The 7,500-nt window shown below is 48.7% G+C and overlaps 1 long non-coding RNA gene across 1 annotated transcript in view; it reads left to right on the top strand.

Moving 5' to 3' along the window:
- The window catches only part of LOC118235518, a 9,291-nt gene extending 2,599 nt beyond the window's left edge, over nt 1-6,692 (top strand). Inside the window, exons 2-3 of the long non-coding RNA XR_004766869.1 lie at nt 5,426-5,611; nt 6,088-6,692. This is a non-coding gene — a long non-coding RNA (uncharacterized LOC118235518). The remainder of the gene's footprint in view (nt 1-5,425; nt 5,612-6,087) is intronic.
- Nucleotides 6,693-7,500: the final 808 nt, after the last annotated feature.

The raw sequence follows: 7,500 nt of genomic DNA, 5'->3' as shown, positions 1-7,500 counted from the left end.
GTTGGGATGAGTAGCTGTAGTTCTGTTGGGTTGGGGTGAGTTAGGGTTGTGCATGTGAGTGACTGTGTTTGGAAGGCCCTCTTTTCTCTCTCTCCCTCTCCCTTGCTCTCCCCAGCTCTATCACCCTCTCCCCCCTCTGTCTCTCTATCGCTCGCTCCCTCCCTCTCTCTCATACTCTGATATTTCAGTTCCTCTCAGAGAAAGTCCCTTCCGAGCGAACGCGATTTGCAAAAGCAATTACGCGCTGTGTGCTCAGCGCCAGGCTTCCAGAAATTTCCGTGTGATAGAACATCCCCTTCCTGCCCGGATCCTCTCACTCACCCAAACTGGCCTAGTTTATTCTTCAGCGCCCTATCCGCTCGCTCACACGCTCACTCGCTCACTCACTCACTCACTCTCTCCCCTCTGCTCGCTCGCTCACTCACTCTCTCACTCTCTCCCCTCCGCTCACTCACTCACTCACTCTCTCCCCTCCGCTCACTCACTCACTCACTCTCTCCCCTCCGCTCGCTCACTCACTCACTCTCTCCCCTCCGCTCACTCACTCACTCACTCTCTCCCCTCTGCTCGCTCACTCACTCACTCACTCCCTCCCCTCCGCTCGCTCACTCACTTACTCTCTCCCCTTCGCTCGCTCACTCACTCACTCACTCTCTCCCCTCTGCTCGCTCGCTCACTCACTCACTCACTCTCTCCCCTCTGCTCGCTCGCTCACTCACTCACTCACTCTCTCTCTCCCCTCCACTCGCTCACTCACTCACTCATTCTCTCCAGATGTGTGCATGGGCTCTGTAATCCCCACTCTATTATGTAATCATGTGGAATATGCTTTTTGGCTTCAGAAATCATATTTTTAATTTTCCTGACCTCTAGGTCACACACTCATTAACACCAGGCTGCAGCTACAGTTCAGCTCAATTTCCTGAGACAGGCTGATAATTAGACTCTTTGAGCTGAGCTCCCTGCTCTGTGTGTCTGTGTGTGCGTGTGTGTGTGCGTGTGCGTGCTTGTCTGCGTGTGCGTGTGTGCGTTTGCGTGCGTGTGTGCGTGTGTGTGCGTGTACGCACTTGTCTGCGTGTGCGTGTGCGTTTGCGTGCGTGTGTGTGTGCGTGCGTGTGCGTGTGTGCTTGCGTGCATGTGTGCGTCTGTGTGTGTGTGTGAGCGTGTGAGTGTGAGTGTGAGTGTGTGTGTGTGTGTGCGTGAGTGTGAGTGTGTGTGTGTGAGCATGTGAGTGCGTGTATGTGTGAGCGTGTGAGCGTGTGAGTGTGTGTGTGTGTGTGTGAGCATGTGAGTGCGTGTGTGTGTGTGTGTGTGTGAGCATGTGAGTGCGTATATGTGTGTGTGTGTGTGTGTGAGCATGTGAGTGCGTGTATGTGTGGAGGGGGTGAATTGAGGAGGGAGGTCTCAGCACATTTGGAGGTTAAAAGTTAGTAGCAGCTTAGAGGTTTGAGGTTACAGAGAATTAGATCTGAAAGATTAGCATTAGCGCTCAATCTGATAAATCATACCGAGTTACTGTGCTGCTTTCAGGCGTGATCTACAGACAGCATCTCATCTTCAAAAACATTTCAGTAAATAAGGCCTACCGTTAGTGTGTGTGTGTGCGTGCGTGCGTGCGTGCGTGCGTGCGTGCATGCGTGTGTGCGTGTGTGCGTGTGTGCGTGTGTGTGTGACAGTGTGTGTGTGTGTGTGTGTGACAGTGTGTGTGTGTGTGTGTGTGCATGTGTGTGTGTGTGTGTGTGCATGTGTGAGGTCTGCTGGTGGCTGAATTGGACACAGAGGGTCAGTTATGTACTTTGGGGGGAAGGGGTGAGCAGGTATCTTAGTGCCAGAGACACACTCTGATAATAAGCCTGCTGATATCACACTGAAACAGACAGAGTGTGTGTGTGTGTGTGTGTGTGTGTGCATGTGAAACAGACAGAGATTTCAGCACTTCATCCAGAGAGAAGCACGTTTCTGCTGTTTCTGGTTTAGGGGATATGATGTGTGTGTGTGTGTGGTGTAGGGTGTGTGTGTGGTTTATGGGGACATGGTGTGTGTGTGCTTCACGGGGACATGATGTGTGTGTAGTTTAGGGGGCACAGAACTCAAGACAATAATCAGTTTAATTAACAAAGTAAAATTTTATTTTCTATCACACCAGCCTGTGGGAAGATTTGTGTTTTATGTTCGAACACCTTCAGTGCACTGGTCTTATATCCTGGTGTAAATGCCCTCTAAGAGCCCCCCCCCCCCCCCCCCGACCCCCGGCGGCCTGGTGAAGATTCCCACTGAGAGTCATTTCCGGGCGTAAATAAAAGCCAATCCTGTGAGCTCATAACCACCCCCCCCCCATTCTTAAATATTTGAATTTTAGTTTTCTTCCTTTTCCCCTCTCAGGCCAGGGACTCACTCACTTCGCCCCAAGTTGAGGCCAATTTTCAGCGCTGCCAAACTGCCCCCAAGGCGGCAGTAAATATGTTTCCCCTGCTCCCCTGCTCCAGGCCGTGACTCAGATCTGACAGGAGAAAGCATCCGATCGGCCACCGCTCCAGAGCCCGTTACCGTGGCGACAGTGTGTTGATGCTTCCTAGATGTGGTCCCGGGGGTCAGTCACGCCTCTCTGTGCGCTACAGGTGGTAAAAACCGCAGCGTCTCCACATGACCGCTCGCTTGGATCATCATAGGTTTTTATGTCCTGCACTAAAACTGGATTGGATTCACATTTATTTGACATATTTGTCTATGAATGTGTGTAATATGATCGGTTTGTTATCGATTTGCTGAACAAAACCTCATTTGTATTTAGCAGGGATGTTTAAAATCCTCATGTTCAAATAAACTTCCCCTAGGGTCCAGCCAGTGTGTGTCTCAGAAATTATTGGAGTTTTATGTATGCAGTTTTTTTTAATCCTTTCCAATATCTCTCTCTCGCTCTCTGCCCCTCTGCCTCCCCATCTCTCTCTCTTTCTTTCTCTCTGTACGTTCACAGATGTGCGTAGCTTATGCACCCAAACACTGTCACGTAAAAACAGTTACATAACCCCCCATAAACATTAATTTAACGTGGAACGCAAACATCCGTCTAATCCTGTGGAGGTAAAGAGCCTAATGCGGCTTGAGTGCAGATTAAGGGTCTGACCCCCTCCCCCCCCCCCCCCCCCCCCCGGGCCTCGCCATTACCCAGAGTGCCACAATCTGCTTGCGATTGCCTTTTTATTTAAATGCGTCTGAATGTGCTTCACATGAAACGGTGTAATTATCACAGAAACTGGGTTATATTGAGCTGTTTTGATCATTGTAAAGAGGCTTCTCACTGGTCTCTCAGTCTAGATTAAAATGCTCATATGTACAGGGCAAGGGTGGAGATTATTTTAAAAGGGCATATCTGCTTGCTGATGACCAGCCTGCTCATCACACACACCAGCTATGCTGACACTCAGACTTCCACAGCCCCAGAAGGCCTCTGACCCTACCCGCCTCTCAGTCCCTCAGCTGGGGCACTGCCTCTAATTTAGCCTGAGGTTTTAGGGCCTAACTAATTAAGCAGAGCATGTGATAGTGCAGTTTAACCAGAGAGGGTTTACGATTGGTTCACTTGAGTCAAGGAGAGCATATGATTGGTCCACCTAAGCCAGGGAGAGCCTGTGATAGGCTCCCTGGATTCCCCTGTTGTGCAGAGGACAGCAGAGGTGGTTTCAGGTTAATGACTTTTTTTCTGCTTTTTAAACTGTTCCCAGAAAACACCCTTAATATCAGACAGTGACATCACAGCGAGGGTACAGGGCAGAGGGGCGGGTCTGTTTACCCAGGGGTTATACTTGTGAGGCAGACACTCACCTGTGCTGCTCCTGTGCTGTACCTGTGCTGCTCCTGTGCTGTACCTGTGCTACTCCTGTGCTGTACCTGTGCTGCGCCTGTTCTGCTCCTGTGCTGTACCTGTGCTGCTCCTGTGCTGTACCTGTGCTGCTCTTGTGCTGTTGCTGTGCTGTACCTGTGCTGCTCCTGTGCTGTACCTGTGCTGCGCCTGTGCTGCTCCTGTGCTGTACCTGTGCTGCTCTTGTGCTGCTCCTGTGCTGTACCTGTGCTGCTCTTGTGCTGCTCCTGTGCTGTACCTGTGCTGCTCCTGTGTTGTACCTGTGCTACTCTTGTGCTGCTGCTGTGCTGTACCTGTGCTATTCTTGTGCTGTACCTGCGCTGCTCCTGTGCTGATCTTGTGCTGCTGCTGTGCTGTACCTGTGCTACTCTTGTGCTGTACCTGCGCTGCTCCTGTGCTGCTCTTATGCTGTACCCATGCTGCTCCTGTGCTGCTGCTGTGCTGTACCTGTGCTGCTCCTGGACCCTGCAGCCTCACCTGTGTGACCTGGGACAGCCGGCATTAGCGTCTGCAGGAGCGAGTTTGTGTACGTTATGCTGAGTCACCTTTTCCAGGTAACGCACCACTGCACCGAGGCAGTAACGAATCAGAGACCAGACAACACTGGATCCACCAATTAGAGAAAGGTGATGATAACGGACCGTCGAATCACACAAGCATGATGACATCCTGAGAGGATTAACTCAGATGTAAAAACAGCAAAAGCTTAAAAAGAGATGGAAAATAATTCACTCAGCGTCTCTGCAGTAGCTAGATAAATAAATATAAACGTTTTTGTTGGAGAACTCCCGAGAATACACAAGCGCTTTCCTCAGTTTGGACTGAGACTCCCAGGGATTTGGCTGGTGAAACAAATGGAACCTGAAACAAAACTGCAAGACAATCAGAAATGTAACCTTCTGCTGTCAAGAAATCAATTGAGATTATCTTCCTGAAGTTTTGTTGAGCTGTGGTGGGTTGTGTAGACCGTGTGTGTGTGTGTGTGTGTGTGCATGCAGGATCAAAACAATGAGAGAGTTAAAGTTAGGAAGAATTTGTGTGAGTGTTTGTATGTTTGTGTATGTATGTGTATATGCATCTATCTGTGTGTAGATCTGCTCCTAGAACCTGGTTGAGAGAGAATGAAGAGAATGCTCTCTCTCCTTCCCTCTCACTCTCCTACTTCCCCCCCCCCCCCCCCCCCCCCCGTCTCGCTCCTGCTGTCCCCGGTAACCTCCCTGATGGACTTACTCAGTGTGACTATCAGTCACGAGCACAGCTGCAGCAGGATTAGGCTTTTCAATCCTGCTGTGGCACAGTGCCCCCTAGTGGCGCAGCATTGCACCCACAGCTGCCCAGGACACAGGAGGGCAAGAAGGGGCGGAGCCTGGCCTTCAGGGAGGTTGGACCACAGGAGCCACCTGCTGGTGATAGACTGCTATTAGACCTGGAGAGCTACACGTGCTGTGCTCTTTTATTATTCTGGTGGTATATATTAACAGGTGAGTTTGATGCTTGTGGAGCTGATTTGTCCTGGTGTGATTAATCTGTGTTTGATGGACTGTGTTTTGTGCTTTGTTTTGGCAGGTAGAAAGGGGAGAGGGTAAGAGACAGGGAGGAGATCACAGCTCAGCTGGAGATGGAACCCCAAGCCTCAGGGGGGATTGGTATGTGGAGCTGGCCACCCAGAGGACTGCACCCCACACCTCTCTGGCAGCTTCATAGATTAAAATCCTGAGACCTCACCAATGTTCTGTGTCTACTGAAGAGATGGTAAGTCTCATAGACCGCCCATTACATTGGACATTAATATCAGAATAGGCTATTTAACTACATCAGGAAATAAACTTGTCAGCAAATATAAAAAAATTACGTCCCTGTTAAGCCCACACATTCATAATCAAAATCTAAATCATATTTTTTATTTTGATGATCACATGTCTTGCAGACTTACATGTTTCAAGACTAAAACAGTTATATTCATATTTCAAATTTTACAGACAGAGGATGATATTATATTCAGTTTAGAATGGACAGAGAGAAGGAGAGAGAAAATGAAAAACTAGGAGCGAAAGAGTCAGAGGAGAAAGAGACAGAAAAAGGCAGAGAGAGAGAGGGAGATGACAGAATGTGCGATACGGCGAGAGAAGGAGAGAGAGAGAGATTGGTGAAAGAGATTCTCTATCACTGATTTCCCATGATTGCATCAGAGCAGTATGCCCACATTGTTAATTCTTTATCGAATGAAGGAGTTCAGCACCAGGCCCTGGGGTAGTGTTCTGAAGCACTGAATATTCATGCTGATGCTACAGCTTCCCTGACCTGCTCCACCCTAGCCTGCAGACGGCTGTGATGTCATACGGTAACAGGTGAGTTCGGTACCATGGCGATGCTGTGATGTCACAGCGATGTGGTGCAGTGATTGGTCAGCAGAGCAGCTAGGTGTGCTGGCCCCTCTTGAGGGGAGGGGGGCTTTGAACATTCCTCCACACTGAATCTTTCAAGGTTCTTCAGATCTTCCAGTTTGTTCTTGTGACCTACTCTTCCTCAATTCAAGCCACATATTCATGGATCAAATCAAAAATAACCAAAATGGTTGACTGACCTCAACATTGCTGTTTTGTGACAGCTGTCTCAGTAATGTTGCGATTTTTGAGGTTGGCTTGGAATCATTGACCAATTTTCAGTTTGAACTTCCTGGCTGAGGGGTCCAGGTTTTTAGCCAAAATTAAAAGCCCAAGGCATTGGATGGAGAATAGAACAGAACATTATGAAATAAATAATCCTGTTCTTAGTCTCACTGGTCAAGGCCAGCGTGTGTATTGATTTTAGATTCTGCAAAGCAATGAGCGATACAAGTTTTATTCCACAGTGCTGTTTTGATCAGGTCATTTGCCCTGTCAGAAATGTTAATTTATTCTCTGCCAGTGTTTTTAGATGACTTCTCTTTTTTAAATGTGTGTCCATCCTATAACTTTTTATTATGTCCAACTTTTTTTTAGTACTATAAAAAAACTTTATTGAGATGACATTTATCTTCATGTAAACCATTAAACTATTATTTAAAATAAAATAAAAAACTCAACAAAAAATTGTGAATGTTCAATTCAAGGTCAAAGCTTTATTGTCTTTTGTCTTTATTTTTCAGTGTGATTGTACAGAGTAATGAGTTTTGTGTTTAATCAAGTATTTTTACAGCCTCTCTCCATCTGTCTCTCTCTCTCTATCTCTCTCTCTCTCTCCCTCTCTGTGTTTCACACACTCCCTCTCTCTCTGATGGGGTGTAGTATTTAAGTAGCAGATGATCAGTCGCTGTTCCTCCAGCCTGTTCCTCCAGGCTGTTCCTCCAGCCTGTTCCTCCAGCCTGTTCCTCCGGGCTGTTCCTCCAGCCTGTTCCTCCAGGCTGTTCCTCTAGCCTGTTCCTCCGGGCTGTTCCTCCAGGCTGTTCCTCCAGGCTGTTCCTCCAGCCTGTTCCTCCAGGCTGTTCCTCTAGCCTGTTCCTCCGGGCTGTTCCTCCAGGCTGTTCCTCCAGGCTGTTCCTCCAGCCTGTTCCTCCGGGCTGTTCCTCCAGGCTGTTCCTCCAGCCTGTTCCTCCAGGCTGTTCCTCTAGCCTGTTCCTCCGGGCTGTTCCTCCGGGCTGTTCCTTCGGGCTGTTCCTCCAG

Source organism: Anguilla anguilla, chromosome 9 (genome assembly GCF_013347855.1).
Source record: "Anguilla anguilla isolate fAngAng1 chromosome 9, fAngAng1.pri, whole genome shotgun sequence".
In the NCBI taxonomy this organism is placed as follows: domain Eukaryota; kingdom Metazoa; phylum Chordata; class Actinopteri; order Anguilliformes; family Anguillidae; genus Anguilla; species Anguilla anguilla.
The sequence above is the reverse complement of the archived record's forward strand: the minus strand, read 5'-3'. Positions and strand labels throughout refer to the sequence as shown.